This window comes from Cupressus sempervirens, chromosome 8 (assembly GCF_028749045.1).
Source record: "Cupressus sempervirens isolate cs-2001-9-10 chromosome 8, ASM2874904v1, whole genome shotgun sequence".
Lineage (NCBI taxonomy): Eukaryota > Viridiplantae > Streptophyta > Pinopsida > Cupressales > Cupressaceae > Cupressus > Cupressus sempervirens.
The window spans coordinates 842,787,780-842,799,948 of NC_143125.1; positions in this window are offsets into that span (position 1 = coordinate 842,787,780).

The following is a 12,169-nucleotide window of genomic DNA, read 5'->3' on the forward strand; positions in this document are numbered from 1 at the left end:
AAAATCCACAAAGCTCGAAGAATACCTGCATGTAAAAATCTTTCACAAAGAAGAAAAAGACAAGAAGAGGCAAGGGTTTGCTCTGAAAATATGCAAATTGTATTCTCAAAAATGGAAAAGATGCAAGGTACTTACAAATGATCTATCCTTATAGAAGGAGATTGAAACCTAAAAATCCACAAAGCTCGAAGAATACCTGCATGTAAAAATCTTTCACAAAGAAGAAAAAGACAAGAAGAGGCAAGGGTTTGCTCTAAAAATATGCAAATTGTATTCTCAAAAATGGAAAAGATGCAAGGTACTTACAAATGATCTATCCTTATAGAAGGAGATTGAAACCTAAAAAGGGTAATCTAAAAGGTACAAAGGGTAACCTAAAATGTAAAAAGGGTAAACTAAAAGGTAAATGCTATTTAAAAATTAGTAATTAATTATTAAATATGAATACAAAAGGTGCATAACATAAAATATTAAGAAGGAAGAAAAGGTAATTTAATAAATTAACATTTTTCTCTAACACCCCCCTTAAGATGAGTAACAATGCAGCTACAAACAATGTAGAAAGAGAAAGGAAAATGCAATACAAAGCTAAAAGAAAACTTGGGTCCTGAAAACAAGGCTTGATGAGATACCTAATCACAATCAAATTCTATAAAATGGAGAAATAGAGAAAAACCAGTGGGGAAAACTCTACTCCTAAAAGAGAGCTAAAAACCTAATGAAGGACTATAGAAGTCTCCAACTAGTGGATTGTTACAAAAAAATAGGAACAAAGAGAATTCATGAAGAAACATCATTGAAGTATGAAGAAGTTGTAAAGCTCTATCAAAAGTAATTGCCAATATGAAGAACCTCCACTAAAATAGAACTTGACTAGGTAGAGAAGGGTATAATTTGCATCGAATCAGGAGGCACACTAAGGCAAACAACTAAACTCAAAGATATAGATGGCATGAAACACCAAAGCATAAAGAGCTAAACAATTGAACCAAGGAAGCATGAGAAATAAAAGAAAAACCCAACAAGGGTGAGGTAATAGCCAACTGAGAAAGTGGGCCAATAACTCTTACAAAAAAGAAACAACCAAGAAAATTGAGAGTGAGGAAGAGGTACAAACACCTATAAAGGAACATGTCATCAATACATCATGGGGCTAATGTCATGGAAGGGACACTCACTTGACAAAGGAAGATGATAGTAAAAGGAAAACAACTATCCCCCCATGGAACTTTATAATATAGTGTAAGTATAATAAGTTACAATGATGAGCAAGATCCAAAAATGCAAGGAGTGGGACTTTATTTCAATGTGTTTGCATAATGTTCTTACAAATGATATAAAAAATGATTAGAAAGGGCATAGAGCTATTACATCAAATAGTGCAACCCAAAAGTAGAAATCTCATGCCATGAAAATGAACCCTAGAGCTAAAACACCCAAGATATCCACCATAGTACAATAAAGAGAAAACCATAATTGAAAGAGCTTGGAACCAAATCTAGAAGACAAACCAGCATTTTTGGAAAGAGAACTGAATGTACTTTCCAAAAATAGAGTTGGGATGCTCAAGATATACCCTCTAGAGTGAAAAATATAACACTTGGGTTTTTTTTCCCAAACAAGAAACCAAACTACATTAAAACCCAAAAATTCCAACACAATTGTCTTTGTCTTAGAACCAACTTTCTAGTACTTTTCTTAGATTGAAAAAGACCCTTGTATACTCAAGATACATCCAAAAAATAATTGCTAGTCAAAAAATGACATGAAGAACATGTAGGTGGGATGTAGTGTTGATTTCATGCTGATGTCAAGAGGTCACTACATACAAATTGATAGCCTAGGGGCCATCATAGTGGCATGACACATGGCAGTGTGGGCCGAAATTCTAATGTGGCACTTGACACATGGTAGGTGCTGACATGGCATCAATTCCAAATGGTAGGTGTTGAAGGTGCCACATGAGAAATGTAGGCTAGAGTGAAGCTATTCCAGGCAGGCAAAAATGAGTAGCCATAGGTGGCAGTGTTGCCAAAGTGGTGGACCATTGATGGTGAGATGGTGACCAGTGTGGTAGGCTAAAAAACCAAAAAAAACATCTAGGAAACAAAAGGCTACTACTAGGAAGTGTACACAATGCCAAGATCATGGTCATAGGCCAAAAAATCTATGCATGTTGGTAAAAGAGGTGCCAGTGCCAAATTTTTCAAAAAAAGTACCTAAAAAATAGTGCCTAAGCTAAAAAATTGCTTTGCGGGCCGCTTTTCTTTTTAATTGTATTTTTTTTGGAACAATCACCTTGAGACATATGCAGGAGGTCGTAAGACCCTATTTGAAAAATGTTTTTGCCTCCTAGATCAATGTTGTCCAAAATGGATGAACTTTATATGAAAATAGGGGTTTTGACACCTTCTAAATCTAACTGTGAGGTCAATTTGGCCTCAAAGTGTTCTGAATTTTAGAAATCCCCCATTTTCACAAAAAATATTTTAAAAACACCATATTTGATTTGTCTGACCCTTGTTCACCCTTTTTCTCCAAATATTGAACAAGCTATAATAGATCTGACTCTAATACCATGAAGGATTTGAGCAATGTGCAATACAAATCCATGAAGCCTGAAGAATACCTGCATGTAAAAAAATGCCACAAAGAAGAAAAAGACAAGAAAAGGCAAGGGTTTTCTCTAAAAATATGCAAATTGTATTCTTAGAAATGAAAAAGATACAAGATACTTACAAATGATCGATCCTTATAGAAGGATATCGAGACTCGAAAAGGGTAACCTAAAAGGTAAATGCTATTTAATAATTGCTAATTAATTATTAAATATGAATGCAAAAGGTGCATAAAGTGAAATCTTAAGAAGGGAGAAAAGTTAATTTAATAGATTAAATTAAATTAACGATTTTCTTTAACAAAAGAAAAGTGTTTTGTATAATTTCACCTTGGTTCTTTATTCTTGAATTCTTATGTGATGTATTGACAATGAGTTCTTATCATGTTCTTTTAGGTAGACCTTAAATTTTTGATAGGGGACTTATCTACGATTGTAGAATAAGTTTAGCTACCATAGAGAAGGATGGGATAAGTTTACTTTTCATTCCTTGAAGGAGAAGGATAGGGGAGTTAGGAACTTTATTCCTATGAAGAGTTATAGTGTTGAGGATAAAATAGAGGATATTATACAAAGGGATAATATGAATCTAAAGAAGGATCTTGTAGGAAGATTTGAAGGAAAGTTGGCATGAGATGATAAGAGAAAAAGAGTTGCACAACAAAGGACTCTAGTTCTAGATTAGATGGGATCTCACTATAGAGGTAAATTAGATGTAAAAAAGAAAGGAATTAGTAGTAAGCTTTCCTCGCTACCATATGCAAATATAAAATAGGGAAATTAAGGTATAAAATAGATGAAGTTAAAGGATTATCCAATGGATGAGAAGTGGTATAGAGGAAGAAAGTTATAGATGATGAATATATTTTGATCAAGAATGAACATGGGATTTACATCCTTAATCCTATTAGATGTTCATAAATTCCTCTTATGGAACATTTTTTATCACTTGAGGTGTCTAATGAAGGAGCATCCTTGGTTTGTTGGAACCAAAATTATTTCCTTTTTAGCTTATTTAGCGAGTCAGTTTTGTGTTGGATCAATGGTTATCACAAATTATCATGAACCTCATGGTATGTTCTAAGCATCATCTTTGTCATATGTTTAGGTTTGTACCTTAATTTGATTCTTTGTAGTGGATTTATCATTGATTCTTTCTCCAACCTATGTGTTCTTCATTCACTAAAGGTCATATGTGTACACACAAAGAGTGCACTTCTCTAAGTCCTTCTATCCAAGGAATCTCATGGATTGAAAAGCTTGAATTCCAACCTGGAGCTCCCTAGTCATGATGTGCAAATGGTGTAGAAGGAATGTTATGGCTCTCAAATGAGCTTAGATACACAACCCTTTACAAGGTGCACCATGAAATGGGAGATTCAAAAACAAGAGAAAGAGTGCAAATGTCCAACAACTAAAAATGAATTGCAATGCAAATGAAGCTAAACTAAGATAATGAGAAATGAAAGATTAATTAGCAAGTATGAAGTATTACATTCCTCCTATTTAAGCTAGATATTCTATTTTGATGCATGAGAAAATAAGCTATGCTAATGCTACTATGCTACTATGATACACAAGATATAAGGTAATGCATAAAGTCTTCACAAGATCCAAATAGTACCTAGAATTCTTGCAACATAACATTAGTACAAAATGAGTGGTTGTGAGATGAGGAGACAGCTCTCCCTTTTAAATAATGATGGATGATGGAGATCATGAGGCAAGAGGGATCTAATCAAGGGAGAATGATGAAATTGGAGTGATCCACTTGCACAAGCATTTCCACCATTCATAATCAAGAGTTGACTTTTGTGCCCTAGGTGAGACAAAAGGGATTTTATTTCATTTTTAAAGTGGGAATAATACTTTATGTATACACAACTTATGATAAGTGGGAAGTAGGGTCTTTTATTTAATTAAAGGGGGGCATGTTCATTCTAATTAAATAATGACTTAGGATATAGTGGTAAAACTATAGAGTAAAATCATACTTTATGTGTACACAAATTAGGATAAGTGGGAAGTAGGGTCTTTTATTTAATTAAAGGGGGTCATGTTCATTCTAATTAAATAATGACTTATGATATAGTGATAAAACTATAGAGTAAAATCAAATAAATGAATTTTTGAGGATTTGATCTAAATAAGTGATTTATTAAATTTAGCAAAAATGATAGAAAGAGGGATAATAGTCTAGGTGACCATTTTTGGGTGATTACATTTTCCCCTCTTTGACTAATGTGTGATCAATCTAGGAACACATTAAGCCAAAGAGTGAAGAAGTCAAGTAGATAGAAAAAATTGACTATGAAGAAAAAAGTGTAGAAAGAGATAGCAAATCTTGAATGCATAGTTTGTTAGTGACACTACTAAACACTAGGAGAAAGAGAGACAATATTAGAATATGAGATGAGCACTAATATTTAGAGAAAAGATATAAGATAGATCAAGAGAAAATGGAAAGGTTAAGCATATGCTCCTGAGGAATAGATAGTCATAGAAAAGCTATTTGTGGTGATGATAGAATATTCCTGCCCCCTTAGGTTCAAAATCAAAATGAGGTAGAGGAGAAGTAGAAATGAGCCAAACATAATCAAATCAAGATATAGTAAGGTCCATGATGATTGATAAGTGATTAAAACCAAAGAATAACCACCAAGAAGTGCTATTATGCCAAAGCTTCACTAAGTTTGACCAAACAAGATTAAGCAATAAAATTAGGTTAAAACAAGAAGAAAAGATTAAATGGAATGAATAAGATGAGTGGAAGAGAGTAGAAGTGACAAAGGAATGAAGAAATAATGATGCTCCAGTGGGATGCAAAGATTAGGCCGCAAAAGGTCATCCAACTATGTAAAAGAAGGTAGAAATTTTAAAATGTAATTTTGACAATCGAAATAAACTCAAATTTCAATTTTGATCCCAAAAATGGATCTAGAACATCAAAATTAGCTAGGGGTACAATTTTTGCATGAGTCCGAGGAGTTAAATAATGAGGTTAAAATGGGGTCAAAAGGTATAAAAGGGGCCCAAGGGGTCATTTTTAATTCATTTGTCTTATTTTATTTTGGAGAGCTAAGAGCACCTAGAGAGAGATTATGATGGCTCAACAGGGAGTCTGACCCACCAACACCAACTTAAGCATAGTCAGTTGCATATCCAACCTCCACAATATAGAGTTCCTGACATTTTGAGCATTTTAGCACATGTTTCTAGGTCAAAATAGGTTTTTGTCAAAAACTCATGTGATAGTTTAGAAAGTATCAAATAACTATTTAGAAACTATCATGCCATACTTCTAGCATGTAGAAAGTATCATACTCACTATATGGTGAGTGTCACATGGGCCTTGCCCATCGGTTACATGATACCTTATATAGTATTGCATGGAAGGATTGTATCACATGATTATAGAAGAAAGTATCACACAATACTTGTTCAATGATTGTATGTGTTGTAAGTCATTTTCATGTTTTTCATTAGATTGGTGTGCTTTTCCCCTATTTGAGTAGTTGAACTATGATGTGTTTAGTGTTATTTTGATTTCCATGTGATAGATACTGACTATTTCATGTGTATTTTTTTGGATATGTAGGAGCTATTCTTGGCCCTTAATGTTAGGCCACCCATGGTGGTCAGTTTGAGACTCATGCGACAACTTGATGATGTTGATAGGGTAGGATTATAGGCCATAGGATATGGGTGTTTATTGTAGATGCCCCATATTTGAGAAAACCATGGTCCCTTTACAACCCTAGTAGAGCAACAACATAGTGAGCATAACACCTTTCACTTGCTGATTAGAGAGGCAAATTACACTTGAGGATGTGTATCACATCCTACCAATACCATGCCATGAAAACATGGTGAGTAGGATGAGTATGTCTAGTGATGATATTGTACTTAGGCACTTTTGATATGAGTACTGATACAAGCTTATGTGTTATAGGTATATTACTAATAGAACCCTGAGGATGGAAAAGCAACATTGCTGGCATTATTGCAAGATATAATCATCTTGAATAGACACATTAAGTGGGATCAACTGATTACAAATTACAAATATCAGTATCTAATGGAGTGTATAGTATTCTCCCTAGTGGCATGGGTATTAGTTACTTATAGAAGTTAGAGAGGCTTTCCCTGTGAGTGGAGCAGATTGGTGATAGATCTAGTAGGGAGGCCATGGTAGATGACATTTGTCCCACTATATTAGTAGAAATGTACAATGAGTTAAAAAAGATCATGTACTAAGAGGGGTAGACCTGGGAATTCAGGGCCATCTTTGCATAGATATGGGTGTGGGATCACATTGTAGTGATTTGACTAAGAGTGCAACCATAGGAGAGGAGGTACACATATATCTATAAGTATTGTAGGTTTATATCATAGCCTTACAATAGGGATGTGACCTACTATAGACACATTTTTGATGAGTTAGCAATGTCTGAGTGGAGACCCTACATGGGCTATGAGGGATGGCAAGAGGCTCAAGATGATTTGGGTTACATGTTTAGGAGATGACCATTAGTAGGGTGGCATGAAAGAATTGTGGATCATTTTGTGATCATGTGGGTATGGAGGAAATTTGGGTAGAGACATCAAGTGCCTACAAGAGGATGAGGATATAGGTTGGTGGTCAATGCTAGATTATATAGCATGTTTCCAAGAGACACAAACGTTATAAAGGCAGGTTTGGGACTATCTGCCTACATAGATAGATGTAGGGATGTGGCCAAAATATGTACGAGAGATGAGGATACATCTATTTCCTATGTTCATAGTACCATATGTGCTCCTCAATGATGATGGAAAAGGAGGGATGATAAAAGAGATGAGGGAGATGGAGGGGGAGAAGGGGGAGAGGAGACATACTTAGTAGATCCATAGGAGGAGAGGGTTCCATTTGGTAGTTGGGTTAGGTCTAGGAGAAGGGCATAGAGGATAGAGGAGGAGGAGCAGGAGGAGGAGTGAATAGAGGAGGAGAGGTTAGTTATATGACCTCAAGTGGAGAGACAAAAACCTAGACAAGAGAAGAGTTAGGGGCCACCCATAGTAGTTGGATGGGGTGATGACCCACAAGATCAAAGGATTAGAGTGCTAGAGATAAAGTTGTAGCAAACACATATCATCATTATTGTGTGAGACCAATAGTTGAGGTATGAGTAAGCTTAGAGATTAGATGAGAGTGAGATGACCCCAGATGGGAGTTGGAGCACCATGGAGCAAGGAAAACCTACTACTACACTATGTATAGAGGCATCATGCCACTAGGATAGGGATTTCCTGACTACTCTGAGAGAGTCTAGAGGCTAGAGGAGTAGTAAAACCACCAAATAGGGACATATGCACCACTACCATAAGCACCTCCCACACATGAGGTAGAGATCCAATCCTAGGTCTAGGTTTTGATGTCCATGTGACATTTGATGTATCATTTTGAGAGACATGTATCTAGATTTTGATCTCACATTGATTTTGATCCTATGTTTACTTACTATCCATCCAATACATAAAACTTTATCCTTCATATACCTTTTCTACCATGTCACTCCCATCACCCTATTAGCATCTTTAAGTATACCTTTTAGTGGTCTTGGCCTATCATTACATATCCCTCCATAGGATAATTATATAAAGAGAAAAGGCTTGAACTCCTTCCAAAAATCCAAATAGAAAATACAAAAAAAAATCTAAGGAAAAAGAAAAAAGAAAAAAATACACGCCTTGGTGAAAACTTGGTAAAAAGGAATGTTAGTAGAAAAAGTAAAGAGAAATAAATTCATCCTATAGTTAAAAGCATTTCTTGTGGCACATTGGGTAAATACCATGATGAAAACTTGGAAAATGAGTGTTGTGCTTAATCTTTTTCAACATCTATTTATTCCCTCTTTTTAGCTTTGATCTTGACATTGTTGAGATATCATTGAATATTGGTCATCTTATCCATTTTATACCCTATCATGATCTTTCTAATCTCAAATCATTCACTCATAGCCACCAAATCAAGCTTCATTCTTATTATTCTATCTTATAACTATACATTCCTATTGTGATCCAATGGACCCCTTGCTCTTGATATAATTAATAAAACTTGGTTCTCATAATCCTCTTGGCATGCTTACTTCTTTTGGGATACATGCTTTAATGACATTAGGTCATGATCCTATATGATATCTCACTCATTAGCTTTCATTTCTTATCTAAAACATGCTTCATAAGGATATTTTCCCTAGCTTGGGTATACTTGAGGAGACAATCCTTGAGGATCATCTACATCTCACTTCATTCATGCTTTCCTATCCATCTTATCTACATGCTTGCTAATCCAAGATGGCCTACACTTTTTTAGACACTAGGAAAAAATAATGCTATCTTTCTTGAGAACTAGTAATCTCTAAATCATTCTAAAAAATAAATAATAAAATTAAATATGGTAATACATCAAAGAAATATGTGCTTTGATGTATCAGCAAAAAAATAAAATATCAATAAATACAAAAAGATACCCTTCCAAGTGGTGAAAACCTAGAAATTGGCACTACTTGAGACCTATGCACTTACATCTATCATTTTTTTGCTTTGTACTTTGAGCCCTTTTAGCTTGCATCTCTTGCTTTTGTCTCCTTGGTCTGGGGTTGGTCTTTGTTTAGGTCTAGGTGACATGAACTGTATCCTACTTTTGTCTCTTGTGTGCAATGTTGTTTCTTGGAAGCTCACTGTGGACAATGTTTATCAACACTTGACATTCAGTATTTCTTAAAACTTATTAGATATACCACCTTAAGTTAATTCTTTGTTACAATATAGGATTGTGTGATATTTCTCACCTATAGGAATGAGTCCTAGCAAGTCAATGATTATCTTTTCTTTTTCACACAACACTTAAGTTGTAACAATCGAGACATGTAATGATTTATTTTCTTTGTGTGTTGATTGTTAATGATTTTTTTCTAATATTCCCTCCTTGGCCTATATGGGATGTCACTCGGCTAGAGAACTAGGGGCATGGGGTATGTTTTTGCTTTGACTTAAGTATGTGGGTATATCTTTGATGATATTAGGTGTCTCTTACTTTGACTCCCTAGATACTTAGGAGAATCAAGGCTATATCCTATTTGTTGCATTGTGTTTTCTCTACAAGAATGTGCTTATGGCCATCTTGACATTTTGTGTCTTGGTGTGAGCATAATATTTCTATATTACACCTAGGGAATCTAATAATACCTTTATATTGATGTATAAGTCTTTGGTTCATAGATTAGGTTCCCCAATCGTATTTGCTATAAATCATGTTCATGGACCTTCATAGTATTGTACTAAATATGGTTGTATGATCATATAATGTCCCTAATAAGGCTCAATGATAAAAGCAGGGACCTTGTTAATTTACCCTTGCAAATCAAACTTTCCACTTCATTTTAGTTTGCATTGGATGATTTTTATTCTAGTTTTCATTACAAGTTAGGAGAGTCTCCTTCATCACTTGTTGGATGAATAGTCACCTCTTCTCTTCTATCTTGCAATCAAAGAGGTTAATATTACCTACTTGAAACTACAATTGGGAAAATTGATTTTTTGTCATGAATGTCAAATATATTGATGAGACATTTTTCCATCTAATCTAAATGTCATATCTATTTTGATTAATGAAGAGGATTTGAGAGATTTCTCATAACAAAAGCACCTAGAGGAAAGGTTGAGTTATGAAAAGGAAGTTACAATAGACATTTGATTAGTTAGACTTTGAAAAACCAAAGTGATTGTTTATATCATTGATGTAAAGCATAACTAAGAAATAAAGTGAACGACTAAGGAATACTGAGTGATGCTAGTGTCAACCAAGCCACAGTAAGTGCTAAGAAAATTTAGTGTTGATCAAGCATTAGTATTGACCAAGAAAGCTAGTTGATGCCAAGCAAAGAAGTTTTATAGAGACTGAGTTATTAAGTGATGATTGAGTGTCAGAACTTAGTGATTTTTGAGTAATAATATTTTTAATGTGTTTGAAGAATCATAATTTCCAACCGACTTAGTTGATGTCTTGGGATATGGAAAGCATGTTGAAGATAAGATTGATGAGTTGGATAATTTAATTCAAGGTGAGGATTAGGTGTCAAACCTAAGATTGAATTTGATGGATGAGAAGTTTCTAGAAAAGAAGGAAGATGGACAAATACAACGAACTTGATGACCTAGATCATAAACCCTAAGATCTATGGTGATCATGGAAAATGGAAAAGCTAGAATTACCTATTTAAGGAGGTATAGAGCCAAACTTTAGAGATATACACATAGATAAAGGTGGAACATAGGCACACATGGGTGAATACACAAGGGTGAAAGTGAATCAAGAGAAGGAAACATTTGCAAAGATGTTGCTGATGTTGATAAGTGAATTTGAGTAGATGGATTAGGTTTGATGTGAAGCAGGATGACTTCTTGAAAGGTTGCCAAGTGAATTAAGTGACATAGTTGACAAAGGGGGACTTATTAGTGAATCAACACATGAACTGAACAGTGATATGAACCTAAAAAAGTGAGTTTTATACATACATATCAAAACCATACTATTTTCTTCTTAATAATTGTAAATTGTTTGTATTGAAATCCTTTTAATCAAAGGTTGACCTAACAATCATTTGAAGGACTTAACAGTCTATGTAAATCCTTTAGCAAGGTGACATTCTAAATGGAATGATCAAAGTCCTTTGACAAGGCCACTCCTAATAGGGTGATTAAATCCTCTAACTAGGTTACATTTAACAATGTGTATTGTAACCATTAATAGGGTTGGCTCCTAATAGAGCTCACTTCAAAAGAGTGAAAAAGTGGTGACATGTTACTAGTGGTTTTTCTCAAATTGGGTTTCCACGTAAAAATTCTAGTGTTAAAATTGTGTGGAATATTTTATGGTGTTTTACATTTACATGATTTAAATTTATCTAAGTCTATTATCTTAAGACAATAAACTGGTAGTAATTTTGTTTATTAGTATTTAGTAGAGACTGAGGTACAATAGGATGATCAAAAGAGTGAATGTTTAATGTTTGATTGTTCAAATGGTACTTGTGGACTATGAGTAACTGATTCACCACCCCCTCTCATTTATTCTAAACATTTCTAACTATTGGTACCAGAGCATAGTACTTATAAAGAGAAGCTTTGAAGGTACTTAAAGCTAAATATCACGACTCACAAAAGGGAGGTACTAAAGTTAAACAAGGAGAACTTTCCTACATGGAAAACATTTATGAGGCTGCATATATCTAGTATCAGTGATGCTACTAAACTTTGTGGATAATGAATATGTGAAGATAACAACTATTCCTCTAACTACTCAACAAATGAAAGAAAAATAAGAACACAACTAGGAAATGTTCAAGATTTCTTCAGCACTAAGCTATGTCAAGTTTGACAATATAAAGGAATGTAACAGTGAAAAATAGATGTGGGACAAACTAAAAACCATATATGGAGGAGAAGACAATATCTTGAGAGCCAAATCAGAAAGCCTAAGAGGTAAATTTGAAGACATGAGAATGATGG